Raw genomic sequence first — 22,791 nt, forward strand, 5'->3', positions numbered from 1 at the left:
GAGTTCACAAGGAACATCAAGAAAATACTTCCCGACAAATTAATTTGTGGTCATAGACTGTGCAAATCTCAAACAAATGCAAAAAAAAAAAACGAAAAAAAACCAAACACTTCCATCACCTTAAGTTTATGAGATACATTAATTAATTACTCAAAATAATTATTAGCATAAAACCTGAATTGGTAACGAGTAATGGGGAGAGGTTGATAGTACGTATAAAACATTGTGAGAAACGGCTCCCTCTGAAGTGGAGTAGTTTTCGAGAAAGAAGTAATTTTCCACAAATTTGATTTTGAGACCTCAGATTTAAAATTTGAGGTGTTGAAATCAAGCATCTGATTGCACACAACTTTGTGTGACAAGGATGTTTTTTCTTTCATTATTATCTCGCAACTTCGACGACCGATTGAGCTCAAATTTTCTCAGGTTTGTTATTTTATACATATGTTGAGATACACCAAGTGAGAAGACTGGTCTTTGACAATTACCAATAGTGTTCAGTGTCTTTAACACTACGCTAACTTTAAAGATGTCTAAAGGATTATCATTTAGAGTCCCATCTGTGAATCGCGTCAGAATTTGTGCAACCATTTCATTTTATAATTGGTGGAATGATATTACATGAACGTCAGACTGATGATGAACGTTAGTTGGGCAAAATTCTTTTAATTGGTTACAGGTGACTGGAAACCGATTTCAAAAGTTATTCTCTGGTTTTCTTCATTGATTTTGTGAAGTTTAATTTACTTTCATACTTTATTCGTTGATAAATTTGTCTTTCTCAACCATATGACATATTTTTTCGTAGCCATAAACTACTTTCTGTATATACTTGCGCTTTTTATGTGCATGTACAGTAAAACTGACTAAGGTTGGGACCAACTTGCCCCCAAGGTTTTAACTTCGCGCGAGACTTAGAGCCTGAGGTTTCATTCTTAGCAGAGTCTTTCCTCGCAGTCAACTTAAAGCCAGATTTCTTTTTAAAACTTTTTTTCTGCCTGCGACGTTTACACTATAAGTTATCACTATTACTATACTATATAAAAGATGATATTTACTCCAAAAGTAGCAGACAATGAGAGTACATTTGCCACATGGACATCAATACGCCTCTTTATAAATATTCATGCATGACGTCATAATTCTTACCCAAAATGAGGCTTTAGGCGCACGTCCGCCACCACTTACAGAGGCTGCGCCTATAGCCTCGTTTTGGGTTAGAATTGTGATGTTACTCAAGCATAAATATTAAGAGAGGCGCATTGCAATGGTACAATTAACTTGTCTTTAGCTCCATCTTATTAAAACACACAATATTATTAATTTATCATACTGAATCAAATTGACTATCATTATTTATTTACCTTAAGGACATGTAGTTCAGGCATTTGAGGAAATGTGTTAGTGAATTGAATTGAGAAAATTGTTAGGCAGGTCTTCCTCAATTGGCAGGTGTACTGTGAAATTTTGCTTAGTTTTTAATAATGTTGGCCTATGTACATGAGCATGACAGATGTCAAAATCATAAATCATGTACAACAATACCTCTAAATCTCCTTAGCCATCGGGGATGTCTATCGGAAAATGGACAGGTTGATGCTCTTAATTGGAGTAGGTATTTAAAGGGGCTGTACTTTTTTCTAACACAAAACACAATGTCCACAGATTTACATTAAGCAATACAGTTTGAAGATAGTGATAGTAGAAAGCTTCCCTTAAAATATTACTCGCTGAGGTGCTGTAGTTTTTTAGAAATGAGTAAAACAATGTCACAAAAATAATTTTCATCTCAGTTTTAGCAACAACGTATTAACCAGTTATGGTATGTTATGGTATAATACCATGGTTAATACATTTTTATGTGCGTAAATAATTCTTGTCTCACTGAGACAAATATTATTTTGTGTCTTGTTTTTGTTCAAAGATTTCTCAAAAACTACAGCATCTCAGTAAATAAGGGGAGCTTTCTAGATTCTTAGCTTTCTTTTTTTATCGTCAAACCCTGTATGTTTAAATGTAAATCTGTGGACATTTTGTGATAAGGGTACCCAAATCCTTTAATCCCATTGTACACAAAGACACTTATAAAGTGTCAGGTTTAAATGTAGGCCCAGTGTGTACTGTGTAAAAACTGTAACCACCATGATAAACACCCAACCTCTGGTTGAAACAAGGATTCCTTTGGTGTGAAGTGTTTAGGCAATTTAAGTCAACTGATGTTCACGTTACAGTAGTCTGCATACTTGAAATATGCAGTGTGTATTATCTTGAAATCAAATTAACCTGGAGAAACTTAAGACTATTAAATGTCCGTAATCCACACCGCAAGACCAAAGCTTTGTAGGGTTTTGTGTTACAAAGCAAATTGAGCACAATGTGCGCTGAGGTCATACTACCATAGTAGACAATGCCTGGTGTGTGACAGTGCTAGGAAACGCCTTCTGTTACCGCGCACTGTACTGTATACAGCCAAGTCTGCTAAAAAGGACTAGCGCCAGTGCATTGCAGTATAAAAATAGATGTCTGAGTAAGGACCTACATAGTACATACTAAAGGCCTACGTAGTACATTGTATTATTTACAAATACCTTTGAGAGTTTAAATACACTCTGATTGGTCAAAGTCTGGTTTAAAGGGGGGGGGTTGTTGTTATTTTATAACATGAAAGGAAGACTATAGTTATTTGAACTAGCAAATGGACAGCCGGTCATGTAAATATTAAAGCTTCATAAACAGTTTTGTATGCACTATTTTATTGAGTGGAAACTGTCAAATTTAGTGTTTTCTTTGTGTGAACGTGTTTTTTTTAAAGTTTGTAAGAAGATGGTATGCCTGCGTGAGTGTGCATGCAATTGGTTTAACCTCCATGGTTTAAGCATGAATGCGCAGACAGTGTGTCAATTTAATGTAGCTCGTATGCAAATGATCCCAACATACAAATACATTAAACTTGTAAGGCAATGTGAATTTTTAAAGCTCTTAGTTGGGCTCTTGAAAATATGCATTCAGTGAAAGAGATTAGGTGCCATGCAAGAGAATGGCCCTAGTTTTCTAGTTAATTTCAGCGAAAGAAAAATCACAAAATGTCAAGACAGCTTTTAGACCTTCACCTTGATCCCTCTCACCCACCCCCCCCCAATTTAATAAATAAACAAATAAAATTGAAAATAATTAGGCAGACATTATGAATATATTTGAATCATCCTTGATAAATAATTCTCTATCATGTTTTCTAACATGTTCTCTAACCTGACCATTGGCCTGAGGGTAACGCACCCACCAACAGTTTGGAAATATGCGTAAACAATCCAGGCGTGCCATTTCAGAATACTTTGTTATTAGCTCCAGAGCAACTAACATCCAGAGTATTTTAGGTTTAGTTTGAGTGAAGGCTAGGAGAACCGTGGTTTGCAAGAGACTTAGGCCATGTCCACAACGGCACTTTGGCTACAGCTAGATTGCGCGCGTCTGGCTATTCTTAAGCACATGGCAGACGCGCTGATCTAGTCATAGACGTAGCCGAAGTCGCCGTTACGGACCAGCCTTAGTATAAAATCTATGCAGCCATTGGAATACAGATTGCATCTAGCCCAGTGAACCAAATGAGACACGGGAAAACTGTTTGGGAAGGAATTTTAATCATGTCGGGTACAGTGACTTGCTTGGTAAACCAAAATAATTTTTTTACATATTTTATGAATTTCTCTTAGGAAAGGCGTTACTATACACTTGTTTTTATGTGATGTAATATATGGATTGGTATATCTAATGTGTCATGTTGTAGTTTGTATGCTTAATTTGGGGTTGAACAAAGAAAAATTTACTAGAGCGGGAAATAAACCAACGACATAATGCAGCGGCGAAGAGCGATCGTTTAATTTCAAATCGATGAAACTGGTTGTTTTTCAGAGAAGTTTTCTGTTGGAATTTGCTTCATGTCTGGATACATGTGTAGTAGAAGCTCTAGCTTGTTCTTACATACAACATCTTAGCATTAGAGTATTGCCGTAAAATCTTTTTTTTTCATTTGACAATTGACATACTGTGTTGTCTAAATGTAAGATCAGGAATCATACAAATTTGTTTTAAACATCAAATACAGTACATGTAACATGAACATACAGTACATCATGTAGCCTGAGGATGCATTGTATGCGATTCATAATCAGCATCCAATGAAGGTGTGACGTTTCAAAATGTCCTCTAAATTTCCTCATCTGCAAGACCTTTTGAACCGTGCTTTACTATACGATTGTTGGAGGGATAATTTAGAGTGCGCAGTACAGTTGTATGATTTCTGCATTTGATGTGATGGCAAGATCTACAGCTTAGGATAAGTGAATGAGTCATCCATTTACTGTACATACCCTTGAGGTATCTGTATCACTCTATATAGAGCAGACCTAATGCCGTACAAGTATACGCTACATTTAACATCCAAATGGCTGTCTTTATCATCATCTTAATAAAAGGATGTGTTTGTATTTAAATTAGTACGTACAATGTCCATACGTATGTATTTATTCCAGAAGAACTGCCGTAGCCTGCATAAATTAACATGTTGTGCTTGTAGTCTGCTAAGCTGCAGATTTTTTACAAGGCCTGTCTCGGTGCACAATGTATCCATACAGTACCCTTTTGTCGCTTGTACAATGACTGTAGGTTTTAATGACTGTAGGTTTTTTTCAATTCATATGGTTGGGTACGGGTACAGGGCTTTCCTAGTCTTAAAAAGTGTGTACTACATTTTGGTAGGCTACCTGCAATATTCTTAAACTGCTCTATGTTATGATCCTATACGATAACACAGTATCAAGAACTTGGATATCTTAGAAACATAATTATATATTATTGAGATTATAGTTTTAAGTGTTAAGGCCGAGTCACACTGCAGCAATAACGAAAAACGATTACGACAACGATGCAAAGAGAATGCATTCTATTGGTTGAATTGCTCCACGCAGAATATGCCCATATGCTTATTCAACCAATCGAGGGCGTGCATTTTTAACGTTATCGTTTTTGTTCTCGTTAGTGCCTTCAGCAAGAATTGTGGTGTGATCTTTAACCTTAATTACTTTCCTATTGCTTACTATTTTTAGCCAAAGTTCAAAGATCCTAAGCATCAATACTCTATACTTACGTAGTAATCAATACCCAAAGAAAAAATTGTTAGGCAGACAATAATAAAGCATGATATGCCGGGAAGAGTTTGAGGTACTTTTATATAACCCTCGGCCAGAGATAATTTCTTGCCAAGTCAGAAACGGACTTGACTTGTAGCAGAGGTTTGAATGTTCAAGTCTCATGTTACTGAACAGTTCCCATTTGTAAAAAAAAGAAGATTTTTTGCGAAGCCAAAATATGTCATCTTTGGACAAGTTTCATAAGATGAACCTGTCGATCTGGTGAAAACAAATCATCTGGAAAATCGCAAAAATTGATTAAAAATCAATAGTTTTGAAAGAAAAAAACCCCACACTGTTTTTCCGAACCAGACAAATTTTCACCGACAGTCTGTAATACAATAAGTGCCATTTTACCATAAGAGTATTTACCTGAAATGTTGTTCTGTCATTTGAAATATCAGTGTCCAAATCATGTTTCACCTGGACCTATTATACATTGAAACTACTACTTGTTTTCACCCCCAAAACTGGTCATGCACTAGGCAACATTATAAAGAACAATAAAAGTTACTGTGGATGTCTTCAGCTGAATACAGTGAAACAGCCAGAAGTTGTCATAAATATTTTTACACAAATGTCAAATTCATCCGACACCGAGTACCAAGCGCATTCCAAACAAACTCCAATCATCAGAAATCTTACAAACAATTTTCAGAATCAAATGTTTCCTTTTTACGAACTAATCAACAAGGACATTGTAGACAAAATAATTTTGCAGGATGCTTGCTACCATCTTTATAACAAGTCAGCTTTTAGGTGGAAATTTGTTTTGGGGTCATTTGATGACCCTATCTTTGAGGACAATGTAGACTGCAAGGAAACCTTGGGATGGAGGGCTATAATTTACAGCAAGGGTGTCAGAATTGGATGAGGAGAGCAAGTCAGTGTTAAGTTTTGTACTGTTTTAAAGACACTGGACACCTTTGGTAACTGTCATAGACCAGTCTTCTCCCTTGAAGTATCTCAACATATGCATAAAATAACAAACATGGGGAAATTTGAGCTCAATTGGTCGTTGAAGTTATGAGATAACTATGAAAGAAAAAACACCCTTGTCGCACAAGTTGTGTGCTTTCATATCATATGCTTGATTTTGAGACCTCAAAACCAAATTCTGTGGTCTCAAAATCAAATTCAAATATTTTAGTGAGAAATTACTTCTTTCTCAAAAACTACGTTACTTCAGAGGGAGCCGTTTCTCACAATGTTTCATACTATCAACAGCTCTAGAGCCATTGCTCGTTACCAAGTAAGTTTTTATGCTAATAATTATTTTGAGTAATTACCAATATATCAGAGAACGATTTCATCCAGCAATTTTGCATATAGCAAAATATTTTGACTGAACAAATTTTGTGCTCACTGAAAGCTAATATTGAGTAGCAAATGATGATTTTTGACTAGCAACTGACACTTATTGCATAGCATTTTGCTCTGCTATACAAGGGAAATCTTCACTGCCAATAGTGTCTACTGCCTTTAAAATGACCAGCTGTTTCATATTGGATTAGGAGGCCAGTGGATTGACTGGAGAATATGACATGTAGATCTGTCTCATTGGAAACCAAATTTATAGTTCTAAAAGCTGTCACAAACTCCACACAGTGTACTTTTATAAATCAAAGTACAGTAATGCTCCAGTAACTCAAGGAAAATGGCAAAAGATTTGAGAAGCGGAAGGTCAAATTTTTTAATGTCGGATGTGCTGGAACGTTTTTATAAATTTGGACTCAATTCATCAAAATTTATGATGAGATTTGAACACTCCAGCTTGCTCAGGACTCAACTTATCTTTACACCAAAAAAATGTACGTAGACTTCAAGTTTCTTTCACCACCTACAAAATAGTTCAAATAACACATGGATTTTGATCAGTCTTTGACTGCCAGGAATGAAGTGCCTGAACTGTGTTTTAAATTTTGCATAATGGGAAAGCAATGTGTAAAGTGTGGATGACTTGTTATTTTTCTCTGATAGTAGTGGTTTGGAGAAAGACTCTGTGGTTTAAAGCCATTGGACCCTTTCGGTAAACAGTATTGTCCAAGGCCCACACTTCGTGTATCACAACTTCTATATCAAATAACAAACCTGTGGAAATTTAGGCTCAATCGGACATCGGAGTCGGGAGAAAATAACGGGAAAACTTACTCCTGTTTTCGCGCGTTTCGCCGTGTCATGACATGTGTTTATAACAAATCCGTAATTCTCGTTAACGAGAATTTATATTGTTTTACCGTTTTCTCAAAAAGTAAAGCATTTCATGGACTAATATTTCAAGAGAAGTCTTTCACCATTACCTTCTGTAAACCCTGTAAATTATTTGTAAATCTGTGCTTTTTTTTTTTTTTTTTCTGTACCGAAAGGGTCCAATGGCTTTAAAATTGCGTTTTTTTCTTTGTACACTTTGATTCTTTTTTTTGGCGGTGACAACCTTTGCCTGGAGAGGTAAAATTGTCCACAAGTTACACTGAACTGTAGCTGATGAACAAATACTATTAAATGGTCGTTATTTTCTTGTTTTCTTGTCGTGTATTGTTTGTGACGTTATATCTATTAGCTTGTTAATGCATTCCTTCATCGCAAACGATTTGTTTTTGATGTGACGGACAGTTCAGAAAAATTCAAGCACCTTTTGATATTGTTAATGAAAATATGATCTCTGATGCAGAGAGAGAGAGAGAGCCGTGATCTATTGTGTATTTCTCCATATAACCCCAGGGCCTGCATAACTTTGTCAAGGAAGTGGTAGTAAAACATGGTGAATCGAGGAATAAATCACGTTTTAGTGGTAAATGTGAAGCCAACTGGTGCCAAGCAGGTGTTGAATGACATACCTGCTGAGTGATGTCATGGTGTGACTACCCTATGTGTTTAAGTCACTGCCCTTGTGGTAAATCATACCCCAAAACTCTGGGCCATGCTGACTACTGTATTTGTACCCACAAGCAGTATTGTATTGTAGGTGTTTATTTTTTTGAAAATATAAAAATTTGATTTCCACTGGCATGTACATGTACATGTAGGTGAAGAACAAACACTTGTTTTTTTACAATATGTTGGCGAGATGCACAGAGTACAACGGAAAATAAAAGACTGCCATTTTAAAATCTGAAAACACAGTTCTGCTTTACAATGAAGGGTAAAAGACTACCATGTACCCACAACAATGAAAGATTTCATGCAGCACTTTTGCATAGCAAAATATTTCAACTGAACAAATTTTGTGCACATAGAATGCTAATATTGAGTAGCAAATGATCATTTGTGAGTAACAACTGACGACACATTTTGCATAGCATTTTGCTCTGCTAACCAGGCCCAGGAGATCAGGGGAGGCATAACCTGAACCAAACATTTTTCAACTGAAATTTTATGGAATGTGTAGAAACACAAAATTATTGTATGCTTGTTATTAGAGTATGGATGTTAAAACATAGGGCTACAATTATCTTAACCCTCCATGCGACTGTTGGGGGATAGACTAGAGAGTACAATATATATGTACAAAGTACAATATTGTGGAAACAAACATCAAAATATAGGATTTGAGGCATTGCATGGTGAGGTATCAATGTATATTTGGTTTGCGGTAACACCATGTGTGTGTCTACTTGCCAGGTAGAGTGTTCTTAGAGAACTGTCTTAACGTTATGACTTCCTTGCTCTAGTCATTGTCAGGAGACTGATGATGACTAGAGCAAGCTAGTCCAAACGTTGAGACCAATTCAGAACTTACTCCGCGGCAGTACAGTTAATTACGATCCTGTAAGCTACAGTAGTAGTCCTGTCTATTTTCTATACCATCCGTCCTGGTAACAGTTAAAAAGCAGGACAGTTCTTTTCAGAACTGAGAAGTCTCCCGAACCTCCGATTATCTACTCCGTGGCAGTAGAATAAAGCAAGACAGTTCTCTAAGAACGACTCTACCTGGCAAGTAGATACACACATGGTGTTACCGCAAACCAAATATACATTAAACATCAAAATGTTGAACAAATTGAAAATGTTATGGCAATAGGATTCATCTATCCAAGGAAAACTGCATAAATGGCTATAATAAACTGTTTATGTTGTCTTTCATTTTTTTCAAACAGGCATTGTTGTTATTAAATTGCATTGCTATTTTAGCCTATAATATATATGCTGCCTTTAATTTTGTTTTCAAAAGATATAGTGTACACTTTACTATCTTAAAGAACGTTGGAAGATCTGGGACAAACATTTTGACAGTTTTATACAGAAGAGGGTGTGAGTAATTGTACAAATTACAATTTCTTCAAAGTATGAGTCCTACATTATTTGAAATACTTCCAATTCTACCTCCATGATGTCGGCATGTTTTTCATGTACTAGTCAGGGTTTTACCACCAAGATGGGGGAGAGTGATGTTATCATCTTGCATTGTTATTGTTTATTGAAGAGAACCTTGGATTGGTTTGGTGTGTATACCATACCACCAAGCAATGAAACACACGTGCAGACAAAGTGGTAGCAGTGTGACATGATTGAAGGTGAATGCTGCATGCTGTTACTCGCTGTGTACCTCTAGCCTGGCTAATGTGTAACCACATGCTTTATATTAACCACTAAAGGCCCATTCACACGAGCGCTGCAAACGAGGGTCCCGTGCGATTTCATAACATCGATGTTATGAAATCGCAAATCCACGTCGTGTGAATGCTATGTATGTTACGAAATTACCTGGGTCCCGTGTTGTTCATAACACAGATCGAGACCTCCTCCAAAAAATCGCATCGATGTTATAATCATGGGGAGCCATCGTCTGAACCGAATGCCTGCGATCGTAACGAGGGACCGCTGCGTTGACACGTGTGGAACTATGGAGGAAGAAATGGGCGAACTATAGCATGCATATACATGTACATGTACATACACGTGATGTATATCTGCTCAACGCTGGACAACGATCGTTTGGCTGGTGGGTTTTGTGGCCGGATGCTAGACCAGTCCAAACCTTGAAGCAAAAACATCGTTCAATCGGGAGCAGAATACGTCTTTTGGCAAAGCTTTTCGATGTTTTAATTCACCATTTGTTATGTCTCATCAATAATTCCATATCTACAAAACATTTTCATTCAACAATGTAGCGTTTTTAACGTCAAAAACTCAATTTGAATCGTGAAATTTTGTGTTTTTCTTCGACTCGAACATGACTCGACGTTGCTGGATCGCTGCATTTCAAGACAAGCTCAAACCTTGAATCAAAAACATCGTTCATTCGGAAGCAGAATACGTCATTTGGTTAAGCTTTTCGATGTTTTAATTCATTATTTGGTATGTGTCATCAATAACTTCATATCTATAAAGCATTTCCATTCAACAATGTAGCATTTTTAACGTCCAAAAAGCTATTTGAATCGTGTTTTTCTTTTTTTAGCTTCGAAAACGTAACCCCCTTCCCGCCGGCCGCCGGGATGAGAGTTACGTTATCGCAAATGTTTGTAAAATATTCTACATTTTATGTGACTTAAAATGAAATTGATTTCAATGAAATTGTATTATTTTATTCCTTTTAACTGTAATCGCTTGTAGACTTTAGTCCATGCAGTCAAGCCTACCCAAACGAGGGACGTATGTTTACATGAGTGTGTGTGTGTGTCGTGTGAATGCTCGCTAAAAAATCGCACGCGGTAAAGGTGACAGACGGCTGGCGCCCTTAACCAGGGACCCTCGTTTGCAGCGCTCGTGTGAATGGGCCTCTACTGGCTACTCAAAAGATAATCAGACCTTGGTCATACATCAATACTTACAGACAGTGCGCCTTGATACACTGAAAAAAATACAGAGAAGAGTGTTATAAATGATGTTATCAAAGGAGATTTGATCAAGATGCGCTTTGATCAAGATGCGCATTTTATATGAGTGTTCTCAAAGCGTGACAATGTACCCAGGGGTCGATTTCTCAAAGAGTTAGGACTAGTCCTAACTTAAAACTAGTCCTAGGAGATATATACAAATTGCATGGATAGTCCTAAATTAGGACGAGTAACTGGTCCTAACTCAAGATAAGACTATAGTCCTAACTCTTTGTGAAATTCACCCCAGGACATTTTAGCATTGGGATGGCCCCACAGGCCTTATCCCTCACGGAGCCAACAGAGGCGATTGCCTGCATCTTGGCATTGCTGTGGTGCTCTTGAAATACTCTGACAGTAGAAATTTACAATTTCCTCATAGGGTGCCCTTTACCGATGAGAAAATGCCTTGGTGCCCTTGCCCTTTCGAAATTGATAGATTGGGATGACCTCACATTCAAAATTTGAGGTGTTACTTGTATGTTGTTTTCCATAATCTGATAATAATGCATACATATTGCATGTAATTTTCACACAAATTCACTATAAATTGGTGTGGGAGATTCATTGCATTTAAAAAAAAGTAAAATCTTCCCTTTTTTAAAGTCGCTGGGGTGGATTTTACAAAGCATTGAGACTAGTCTCAATCTTGAGTTAGAAGGAGTTACTAACCCTTACTTGGGTCTAGCCTGAAGATTTTACCCAACTCTTTGTCTTTTGTGAAGTCCTTGCATTGCGAATGTGTGATCGCAATGTGGTCAGCGTTTCATGCCACCTTTGAGTGAATTTTTTTAATGTTAAATTCGAACCGTCAAAATGGAAAAATGGTTGGTTAACAGTGTAACCACCACAGCCTTAACAGGGTAACAAACGGGGACATTCCTTGCATTTTTGTTTTTCTTTATTTATTTAGTGATGGTTTCATTTTGACAACTAGGCCTATATATCCATGTTTTTGTATCACCTGGGCCCAATTTCATAGAGCTGTTTCAAAAGCACAACAATTTGCTAAGTATGAAATTTCTTGCTTAATAAAAACAGGACTACCAACCAAATTTCCATTTGTCGCATATTACTTGTTCCTGGTATTCAGCTGTTGTTTGCTTATCCAGAAAAGCACAGAGAAATTTGGTTGGTAATCCTGTTTTTATTTCTTAAGAAGAAATTTCATGCTAAGCAAATATTTGTGCTTAGCAGCTCTATGAAATTGGGCCCAGTTCTCAATGGAATTGCAGCATCACATGCATCACATGTAGCTATGGGTTTTTGTTATTATTATTTACTCTCACTGTACAATATCGGTTGTAGTCTGTCACCACTTTTCCATCCATGGAACTTATATCGTTCACATACCAGATGCAGTCTCTATTTACCCTATTTGTTCTGTCATCTGCTATTGATATGGAACTTACAGGTTCACACACCTCATTCAGCCTCCTGGCCCTTCATGTCTTACAGATGAACCCCACTAATCCATAGCATACAGTGCAAAATGCTAAATATTTAAAAATACACAAAACATACTTAGAAGGCTCACAATTTTTTACAGATAATTAGGGCAAATTATTCATTGACTCTTGAACTTTAAAGGGACACGTTGCCTTGGATCGGGTGAGTTGGTCTACGAAAAGCGTTTGAAATCATTTGTTATTAATGGTTAGAAAGATGTTTCAAAAATAGAATACAATGATCCACACAAATATGCTTCGAAATTGCACGGTTTTCCTTTTACATCATGAACTAACACGGTTTGCCATTTTGTGGAGTCAAATTATTGCTCAGTTTAATATGGGGAGTTCCTGGGCCCGAGTTATTCCCCCTCCTAGCCAAAACAACCCCTACACCAGTGTCACTTTTCCCAGATGTTTAAGCATTAATCTTGAAAAATGTCCCTACACCTCTCAGCAAAAAGGACAATTTTTGTTTAGGTTCCAATGTCATCCAAAAATACATCAAGTTGGAAGTCAACAACCCCCAGGTCAAAGTTGGGTATTTTTTTCTTTTTACACTGAAACACTTTTTGGGGGCTCTCAAATCTGTCTAAAGGAAGAATATTTTCAGGGCCTACAAAAAATGATAATGAGCTTGCATCCTGTTCTCTCCTTATTTAGTGGGTGCATGGTGGGTGCTACCTTACAACATCACCATCTTTTGTTTATACCGCCCTCTATGTCCACACTCAGAGAAGCTACTTCAGTGAACTTCTTTAATTCAAAACCTCATGATAAACAGCTGTCTACAATTCTTTAAGGGAAGGGGTTACTAAGGCCTCAATTATAATTTAGTAGTTTGTCACTTTGTGCTTGCAATGGTAAAATATTTGGTTGTGGAGTAATGTTTGCAGTACCTTACATTACAGATTCCTCCAAGACCAAGCTACTTTAAAGGGTTTGGGTAGCCTACTTTTTGTACCACAAACACAATGTCCACAGATTTACACAGTTTGAAGATAATGATAGTAGAAAGCTTCTCTTAAAATTTTACTTGCTGAGATGCTGTAGTTTTTGAGAAATGTGTACAACAATGTCATGAAAACAGTTTCCGATTCAGTTTTAGTATTTTGTTTTACATGCTAAAACAATTTTGGTGTCACTGAGACAGAAATTATTGTACTCACATTGTTATTCTTATTTCTCAAAAATGAAAGCACCTCAGCAAGTAATATTTCAAGGGAAGCTTTTTACCATCATTATCTTCAAACCGTGTAAGTTTAATGTAAATCTGTGGACGTTGTGATTTGTGTCTTACAAAAAGTACCCAAACCCTTTAATTGACCTTCTCTAAATCAAAACCTCAAGATATACAGACCTGTCTTCAATTCTTCAAAGGGGGGGGGGTATTAGGGGCTCCAAATATAATTTTGTATACTACTGCCGTCACTTTGTGCTTGCGATCATATTTTTTTGTTGTGGAGTTTGTTTGCAGTGTACCTGACGATACAGACCCTTCTTCACAATCTTCCTGTATCCTCAACTTCCCCCCTCTCTAGCCTCGAGTGTCTGTGCTTAGAGTACTAGAGAATGATTTACTTATGAGATTCAAAAGCAATTTACTGTTCCACAAGTCGTTTTATAACATATAAATGTACTGTAAATACATGGTTGTTAATCATCATGCCGCAGTAATACCATAAAGCAGGTGTAGCCAATTTGCAAGAGGCTACATTTAGTTCATAGTTTGTTCACAGGGTTAATTAATGGGTTGGCACATCTCCAGTCGATCAATCAATCTATCAGAAGAATTTTTTTTAAAGCACCAAAATAAAAATAAAAAAAATTCTAAGGCGCTTAAGACAGTTAAATGAGATAAATTACAATACAATTGATGAAAAAGATGACATTTGAGCAGTTTCTTGAAAGTATGGATAGTGTGCACATTCCTTGATGTGGCACTTACATCCAGTGGCACTTAAATCTGAACATGTACTGTTTGTGAAATTAGTCTTTCACTCAAAGTGGTCAGTGGAAGCTTGCAATTAGGGAAGACATTGTGATACTTCATCAAAACCATGATTTGCTGATAATTTGATTAACAAAAAATCAAGATGATACGGTAATCGTTTAAGAAATGATATCGCGATTTTTGATAATATCGAGATATCGCCCAAGCTTAATATATCTGTGCCCTAAAAGTGTTGAATCATTTCAATTTGAGTTTCAATCAATATAAAATTGCACTTCATATTCCAACGAGGTTAGAGCAAAAAAAAAAGGATACATTCAATTAGTAAAAAACAATTTGTAAAAAAAAAAAAACCCCAAAAACCTTTTATCGCTCCGCAACATTGCACTAAATACGATATGACTCGCATATTATTAAATTTTTCTTTACATACTTTGTGATGATCAACTATGTATACAACGCACAAAAATGCTAACATACATTTGTACATGTACTATGTAAACATTAACTGTTTCTTTTATGAAGTAACATGTACGCCACCTATGTAGATGAAATGATCACAATTTCTTTATATGGTTTATACTTAGTCTACTTTGCTGGTTGAACATATTGTAGATGAAAAAGGACGCAGTACCTGTGTACAATTGCAGAGAGTGGAACCACTCTATATGAAGTACACAACGTTTAGCCTACTTATAAATGTTGATACAGCAGTAAAGCTGTTTAATATATTCTAGGAGGGTATATATGATGAGATTGGGAGTACATGTAGGTCGGGCAAGTATCAGCAGTACAGACGGAAGCAAGGCGTCATGTCTGGCTCCAGACTCCACATCAAGTATTCATATAGTATAGTAAGTGACTATCCCCTAGTTGGATCAATATTTCCTTGCACTTAGTAGAGTGACAAGACTGAAATCCCAATTGCATTAAGTTCACTGTACTCTGATAGAGGTCAGTTAGACAATTCAAAGAAGTGCACAGCTTTGAACTCGAAGTTTATAAATTAATCTTGCTTCGTTTCTTGAAAACGCCCTACATTTTTTTACTTAAAAAAAAAAGAGGTGATTTTTGGGGTTCAACAAAGAATTGACTAGAGTGGGATTCGAACCAACAATCTGCGGATTACTGCGCCATTGCTCTACCAACTGAGCTATCTAGCCCTATGCTGGAGGTGTTCCTAAGTGTCAATATCTTTGTTAGGTTAATTTTTTTAAGACAATTTGAAAAATGCGATTTGAAAAATGGCTGAAACAATGTGGTTTTACCCTTTCTACTCAGTGCTTTCCTATAGTCTTACAGAAACAAACCCACATTCCATTTGGGTAGGATTTTATGCAAATTGTATGTACAAAATGCCAGATTTAAATAATGATTTCCTTATTATTTGTGCAGTCTCTCTCGCTGCCTGCTTGCACACATTTATGCACTTGAGCTTATAAATTGTTACCAAGACACTGATTCACACCTTCATCCCTGTAATGTTTTCTGAAGATATCTCAAACTCCTAAAGGCACTGGGGACCTTTGGTAATTGTCAAAGACCAGTCTTCTCACTTGGTGTATCTCAACATATGCACAAAATAACAAACCTGTGAAAATTTGGACTCAATTGGTCATCGAACTTGGGAAAGAATAATGAAAGAACGAACACCCTTGTCGCACAAGTTTTATACTTTCAGATGCCTTGAATTTGAGACCTCAGCTGAGGTGTAAATTTCAATTCAAATATTTCAGTGAGAAATTAAGTCATTCTCAAAAACAATGTTACTTCAGAGGAAGCCGTTTCTCACAATATTTTATACTATCAAAAGCTCTCCATTGCTTGTTACCAAGTAAGTTTTTTATGCTGAAACTTATTTTGAGTAATTACCAATAGTGTCCTGTGCCTTTTAAGTGTTACTGTTCCTGACCTTTGTACATTATTTTGCTAGCAATGCAAATGGAATGTACATACCCGCAGGCTTGATTCTTCACGGAGGCAATGAAGGCAATTGCTTCCAAGCCCCATGGTCATTGCCTTGGTGCCCTTAAAATACTCTGACAGTAGACTTTAACAATTTCCTCATAAGGTGCCCGTTACCAAGGAGAAAATGCCTTTCAAAAACGAAGCATACAGGGCTGTACCCATGTTGTCTCATCCATCAGACAGTGTTTGGTAAATTTGGTTTGTGCAGCAATCAGTGATGCATTGCAATACTGACTTTACCATCTGATATGACAGTGGTAATAATATTATTGTGGATCATCATGGGTAGATGTATTCCTAACTCTCAAGAGATCTCTCATCAATCAGGACACTTCAATTTATCAGTTATCCGTGGGCAACTGTAGAAATAGATGTATTTAAAGGCAGTGGACACTATTGGTAATTACTCATTTTTAAAAAAAAGCATAAAACCTTACTTGGTAACAAGTTATGGGGAGAGGTTGATAGTATAAAACATTGTGAGAAAAGGCTCCCTCTGAAGTGACGTAGTTTTTCGAGAAAGAAGTAATTTTCCACGAATTTGATTTCAAGACCTCAGATTTAGAATTTGAGGTATCGAAATCAAGCATCTGAAAGCACACAACTTCGCCGTGACAAGGGTGTTTGTTCTTTCATTATTATCACGAACTTTGACAACCAATTGAGCTCAAATTTTCACAGGGTTGTTATTTGGATACATCAAGTGAGAAGACTGGTCTTTAAAAAATTACCAATAGTGTCCAGTGTCTTTAAAATTACATTGCACAATTAGGCCAAATAAAAAGAACCAGTTGATTGTCCCCTCCTGCATCCTTTTTTGAGGCTGCATCCTTTGTTAAAACATTTTTTTGTTTTACACTTTTTTTCTTCCAAAAGACATTTTCTGTGTCTTTCTCATTCAACTTACTAAAATCGTTTATGAACTTACAACTACATAAAGTAAGTGGTGACTTTAAACTGAAGAATTGGTGGCCAATTTGAATTAAAGAGCTTGGCGGCCACCTTTGAAAGAAATAAAAAATAGAAAATAAAAAGGCCCTCATCCTACTTCTTTTTGGAAAAACCCAGACCATTAACTGTTATTTTTTTTTACTTGGCCTTATCCATAGGTAATTGTAGAAATAGATGTATTTGACATTACAGTGCACAATTAGTGTCTGGTTATACACAACCTATAACCACCCTCCCCTTTTTACTGCATTGTTTACATTCATTAAGTAATCTGTTTATTTGCTACTTGGTTAGTGTTTATGTTGGGCTAATGTTGGGTTGCTTAGTTAATTGCATTGTACACTAATGTACAAGATGGTCAATTAATGCAGGGAATAAAAGACATGATGTGTTCACTTGTGTGACAGGTGTACAGGTATCCTGCATTGGGTTGAATGGTCTGATGGCGCCTTATCCACAGTTTTTCCCTACTCAAAAGAAAAGTCTCTCGGTGGTTACCTACCTACATGTAGTATCCCAATGCCCCGTAAAATCATGTCAGAATTGGAGGGATTAGGAAAATCAATTTTTGAATTTTGTTTTTACAAATTGTGTCTTATTATGTCTCAAGGTGGTATTTTTAGGTCCAAATTTCAAGACCTTTAGTTGATATGTAGTTTTCAATGATACTTGTGAAAATAGCTTTAGGGCTAACAAATTTCACTGGACCACATGCCCGAGGCTAGTGATTTTAGAAGGTGAATCTACCCGCCGGTTTTGGAGGCAGGTCTCTGGCGTTATTCACCAGCCTCGAAATGTGGCGTCAGATGTTCAGGCTAAGCTGCTCCTTGCTCTTTGGTAAGCCCATAGACTGATGCCTGTCTACATGTACCATGAATAAAGACTGGGGACCAGTCTAGGTGTGTGCTCATGCTTTTGTGTAATTGCACTTGCCCATCTTTGCCAAATGAGGGGGCTGTTCTGGGTTTTTTTGGTTCAGGTTTGGTTGGATGCATTGCAATGCACATATTGTGATTAATTTTCAGTGCACTTGTGTTTCATGTAGCAAATCATTACAGATACGAGCCCACAATTATTACTTCTGCGTAGGACTGGGTGTCCCTTTGCCTTCTTGGAAAATTGTCCCCGTTTAGGTCTATTTATAGCTAAATGCTCTGCCTCCTGAAGTGGAATGTTGGCATCATCCTGAATTTGTGCCCTTTACCCTTTATTTGTTGGTGTCATATCCATGTTTGCTTGGAATTGCCCATATAAATCAGCGACTTCCATTCCAAACCATGCCTGTTCCAAACGATATTTACATTTGATGGTTATTTCATCCCCTACTTACTATGTCAAGTTGTTGTGTATGTGTTTGATAATGTGCTGTTTGATTGGAAATGACAGTGGATGGTAAGCCTCATTGTAGCATTGACAGAACTATCCTTCCAGGCAAACTAGTTTCCCATTACAATAATGTCAATAACCACTGTGGGTTTATGCATAAAATGAGTGTAACATTACATACTGGGACTTGTCAAGATGGTCCTATGACAAGTGGAGTTAAAGGCACACGTTGCTATTGCTATTTTATGACAATTAAAGTTAAAGGTGATTAGGCTAGATCAGCCAACACATTCGGAATTCCCATTGGACTTAAAGGAACATGTTGCCTTGGATCAGGCAAGTGGGTCTTTGAAAAGCGTTTGAAACCGTTTGGTATGAAATGTTGGTTAGAAAGATGTTTTAAAAGTAGAATATAATGTTCCACACAAATATGCCTCTAAATTGCATGGTTTTTCTTAAATTTGTTGTGAACTAACACGGTTTGTCAAATTTTTGACTCCACAAAATGGCCCACCGTGTTAGTTTGCAAAGTGAAAGGGAACACGCAATTTTTATGGTATGTTTGTGTGGATTATTATATTCTACTTTTAAAATACTTTCTAACCACATGCATTTAAAACTATATGGTTTTAAACTCTTTTCTTGGACCAACTCGACCGGTCCAAGTCAATGTGTCCCTTTAAGTCCAATGGGGATTCCTATAGGAAGTCCAATGTGTTGGCTGATCTAGCCTAATCACCTTTAACTTATTGTCATAAAATAGCGATAAGAAGTTAAAGTGGACCTCAGAGAGCCTAGTCTAGTTTAATCAATTCAGCAAGAGTACTTTTGATGCACAACAGTGACAAACTGTGCTTCACTCTTTTATGAATAGCCCCCTCTAGTGGTTGCTGACAGTTAATACTCTCTAAAGCATTTGCAGTATGGTATACAATAATGCATTATGGCATAACGCATGCAGCACTGAATGCATGATGCACAGGCTGTAGCGGTATGTACACCATGTACTGTATGTACATAATACAGTCATAGTTGCTGGGCTTGAAATGTGCTCAACATTCTGACAGATAAATCACCAAAACAATACTCGGGCGCACATAAATTGTTGCAAAAAACATACAGTTTTGGACGAGTCAGACAACAATGAACAATGTACATCACTTGATCTTGTGTCTGCCCTTTTTGTATGTTGTTAGGCTGTTTGATGTTGGACTAAAAATCGAAAGTGTGTTTTTATTAAGCAGAAATTAAATTGCATTTGTTGTTACTTGAAGAGAAGGACAAGTTGAGAGAAGCAGAAATACATGTGTATCAAGAATGTGAACAGAAGAGGTTTAATTTGATGAATTTTTGATGTTTTGATTTGATTGAGGCATAATTACATTTTAGTTCTCCTCGTTGCACTATGAACCAGATGATCAGTTGAGATTTCAGACTGAAACTTTATATTTTGTCAGCAATTTATTACAAATTCACCAAATTTGGCCAAGACCTTTGCCGTAGTAAGTGTAACCCTGTACATTGTTGGTGACCCTCCATAGGAACTACTCCAAACCATCTCTAAACCAAACCTAAAGTCATCTTACTTGTGATTGGCTGCTGTCTAATAATTCTTAAATAGTCTGATTGTGCTGAACCAGATGATCAGTGAAATTTAAGATTGAAACTTTTCAATATGTCACACTGATTTTTAATTCAAATTAATAATCAATTCACCCAATTTTTACCAATCCCTTTAACTAGTGTAACCCTAAACGTAGGTGAACCTAGTGAATGCAATAACACATCCCATAGGCCCTACTCCAAACCCAACCTAAAGTAATCGCATTTCTGATTGGTTCCTGTTTATTATCATTCTTAATAAGTCTGATTGTGCTGAACCAGATGATCAGTGAGATTTCAGTTTGAAATTTTTCAATACGTCACCGATTTATTACAAATCAATAAATTCACCCAATTTTTACCAAATCCTTTTGTCTAGTGGAACCCTTAAAGTAGGTGAACCTAAGTGAATGTAACACATTCCGTAGGATCGACTCCAAACCCAACCTAAAGTCGTCTCACTTCTGATTGGTTCCTGTCTAATGATCCTTAATAAGGCTGATTGTTAAGGCCATAGGCAAGGTGGTGGCTCAATCTAGCTGTTCCTTCTCCTACCTTATTGCTACCTAACCCCAGGGGCCAATCAAACTGTCAAAGGGCAAATTTATCCAAGGCAGTAGGGAAATTAGCTATTTCTGCGGTCATTCCCACAAATATAGGGCCCTTGCTACGTGCCTGCTGTGAGCTGTAATCCTTAAATGAGTGTGGATTTGTTTCAAAACCTGTTCTTACATTCCTTCCTCCATGTGTATACAGACGCTGTCTGTCAGAATGATACTGTAAACACCAGTAATCAATTTAAAACCTTGACAACAAGTAGATTTCAACTTTTTTTCTTCAATCCTTCAGATTTTCTCCAAAAACCTGTTTACCGTTAAAGGCAGTGGACACTATTGGTAATTACTCAAAATAATAATTAACATAAAACCTTACTTGGTAACGAGTAATGGGGAGAGGTTGATAGTATAAAACATTGTGAGAAACGGCTCCCTCTGAAGTGCCATAGTTTTTGAGAAAGAAGTAATTTTCCACGAATTTGATTTTGAGACCTCAGATTTAGAACTTGAGGTCTCGAAATCAACCATCTAAACGCACACACTTTCTTGTGACAAGGGTGTTTTTGTCTTTCATTATTATATTGCAAGTTCGATGGCCGATTGAGCTCAAATTTTCAAAGGTTTGTTATTTTATGCATATGTTGAGATACACCAACTGTAAAGGCTAGTCTTTGACAATTACCAATAGTGTCCACTGCCTTTAAATGGATGAAGGTTCTTTTATAGGCCCCTTTTGGGTAAGAGGACGAAATTCATTATGAATACTATCATTGAATCAGTTTATTTCAATAAAAAAATAAAAATTTAGGAGAATGTCATACTTTTTGTTTTCAATGAAAAACTTGTGATATACGTCTTCCTTGTACTGTTGCTGAATCCTTCTACACCTGATGTAGGTATTTTAATCAAGGCAGCTGTGGATTCTCAGTTTACCAACTTGAGAGAAGGTCATGACAGGCAAAGGACAAGTGTACACCAAAGCTCTGGCTTTGCTGGGATTAAATGATTTGTGCCATGCTACCTTGTCTAGTATATGCCTTGTGAAAGCTAGTAATTCAACAAATCAGCTGAAAATAAGGGGGATGCGATAGTCAGTTTTAAGATTGTTTTTTCTGTCAGGTAAATGTTCAGGATTATTCATGTCTGATATTTTTATCTTATGTCAGGTAACTGATACAGACTCATAAGTTGATGTGAAAGGCTGATGTGTTATTAAAATTTTCTCTTAGTTTGACCTACAGTTTGACTTAATTTTTTCATTTTCTGCCCTGTTTTCCTAAATCATGTGAATTTGATTTCAAGACCTCAGAATTTGATTTTGAGGTCTCTTTATTCCATTATTATCTCACAACGTCGTCGACCAATTGAGTTCAAGTTTTCACCGATTTGTTATTTTGTGCATATGTTGAGAAACACCAAGTGGGAAGACCAGGCTGGTCTATGACAATTGCTGAAGGTGTCCTGTGTCTTTTAAGTGAGCCAAATCTACACAGTAGGCATACAATGTAAATCTTTGAAGTCTGTTTGGATCTTCAATTTGACTATAAAATGTCTGCTCATGTAATTGAAATACAGTGTAGAAAAACATTCATGTGCTTATGACAAGTAACAGCTTGTGCCAATGTGTGATTGTAGTTGTTGGACTGCATGTTATACCATATATACTTAGACAACATTAGAAAGCCCAATGCATGATTACAAAGAAACTGCTATGATGAATATGTACATGTGCCAATGTGTGATTGTATTTATTGGACTGCATGTTATACCATACTTAGACAACATTAGAAAGCCCAATGCATGATTACAAAGAAACTGCTATGATGAATATGTACATGTGCCAATGTGTGATTGTAGTTATTGGACTGCATGTTATACCATATATACTTAGACAACATTAGAAAGCCCAAATGCATGATTACAAAGAAACTGCTATAATGAATATGTACATGTGCCAATGTGTGATTGTATTTATTGGAC

The 22,791-nt window shown here is 36.7% G+C and overlaps 1 protein-coding gene across 2 annotated transcripts in view; it reads left to right on the forward strand.

Annotated features, from left to right (window-relative positions):
• LOC139951264 (roundabout homolog 2-like) overlaps nt 1–22,791 on the forward strand; it is a 127,106-nt gene that overhangs the window by 14,236 nt on the left and 90,079 nt on the right. The gene's annotated exons all lie outside the window — the stretch shown is intronic.

Source organism: Asterias amurensis, chromosome 19 (assembly GCF_032118995.1).
Source record: "Asterias amurensis chromosome 19, ASM3211899v1".
NCBI lineage: Eukaryota > Metazoa > Echinodermata > Asteroidea > Forcipulatida > Asteriidae > Asterias > Asterias amurensis.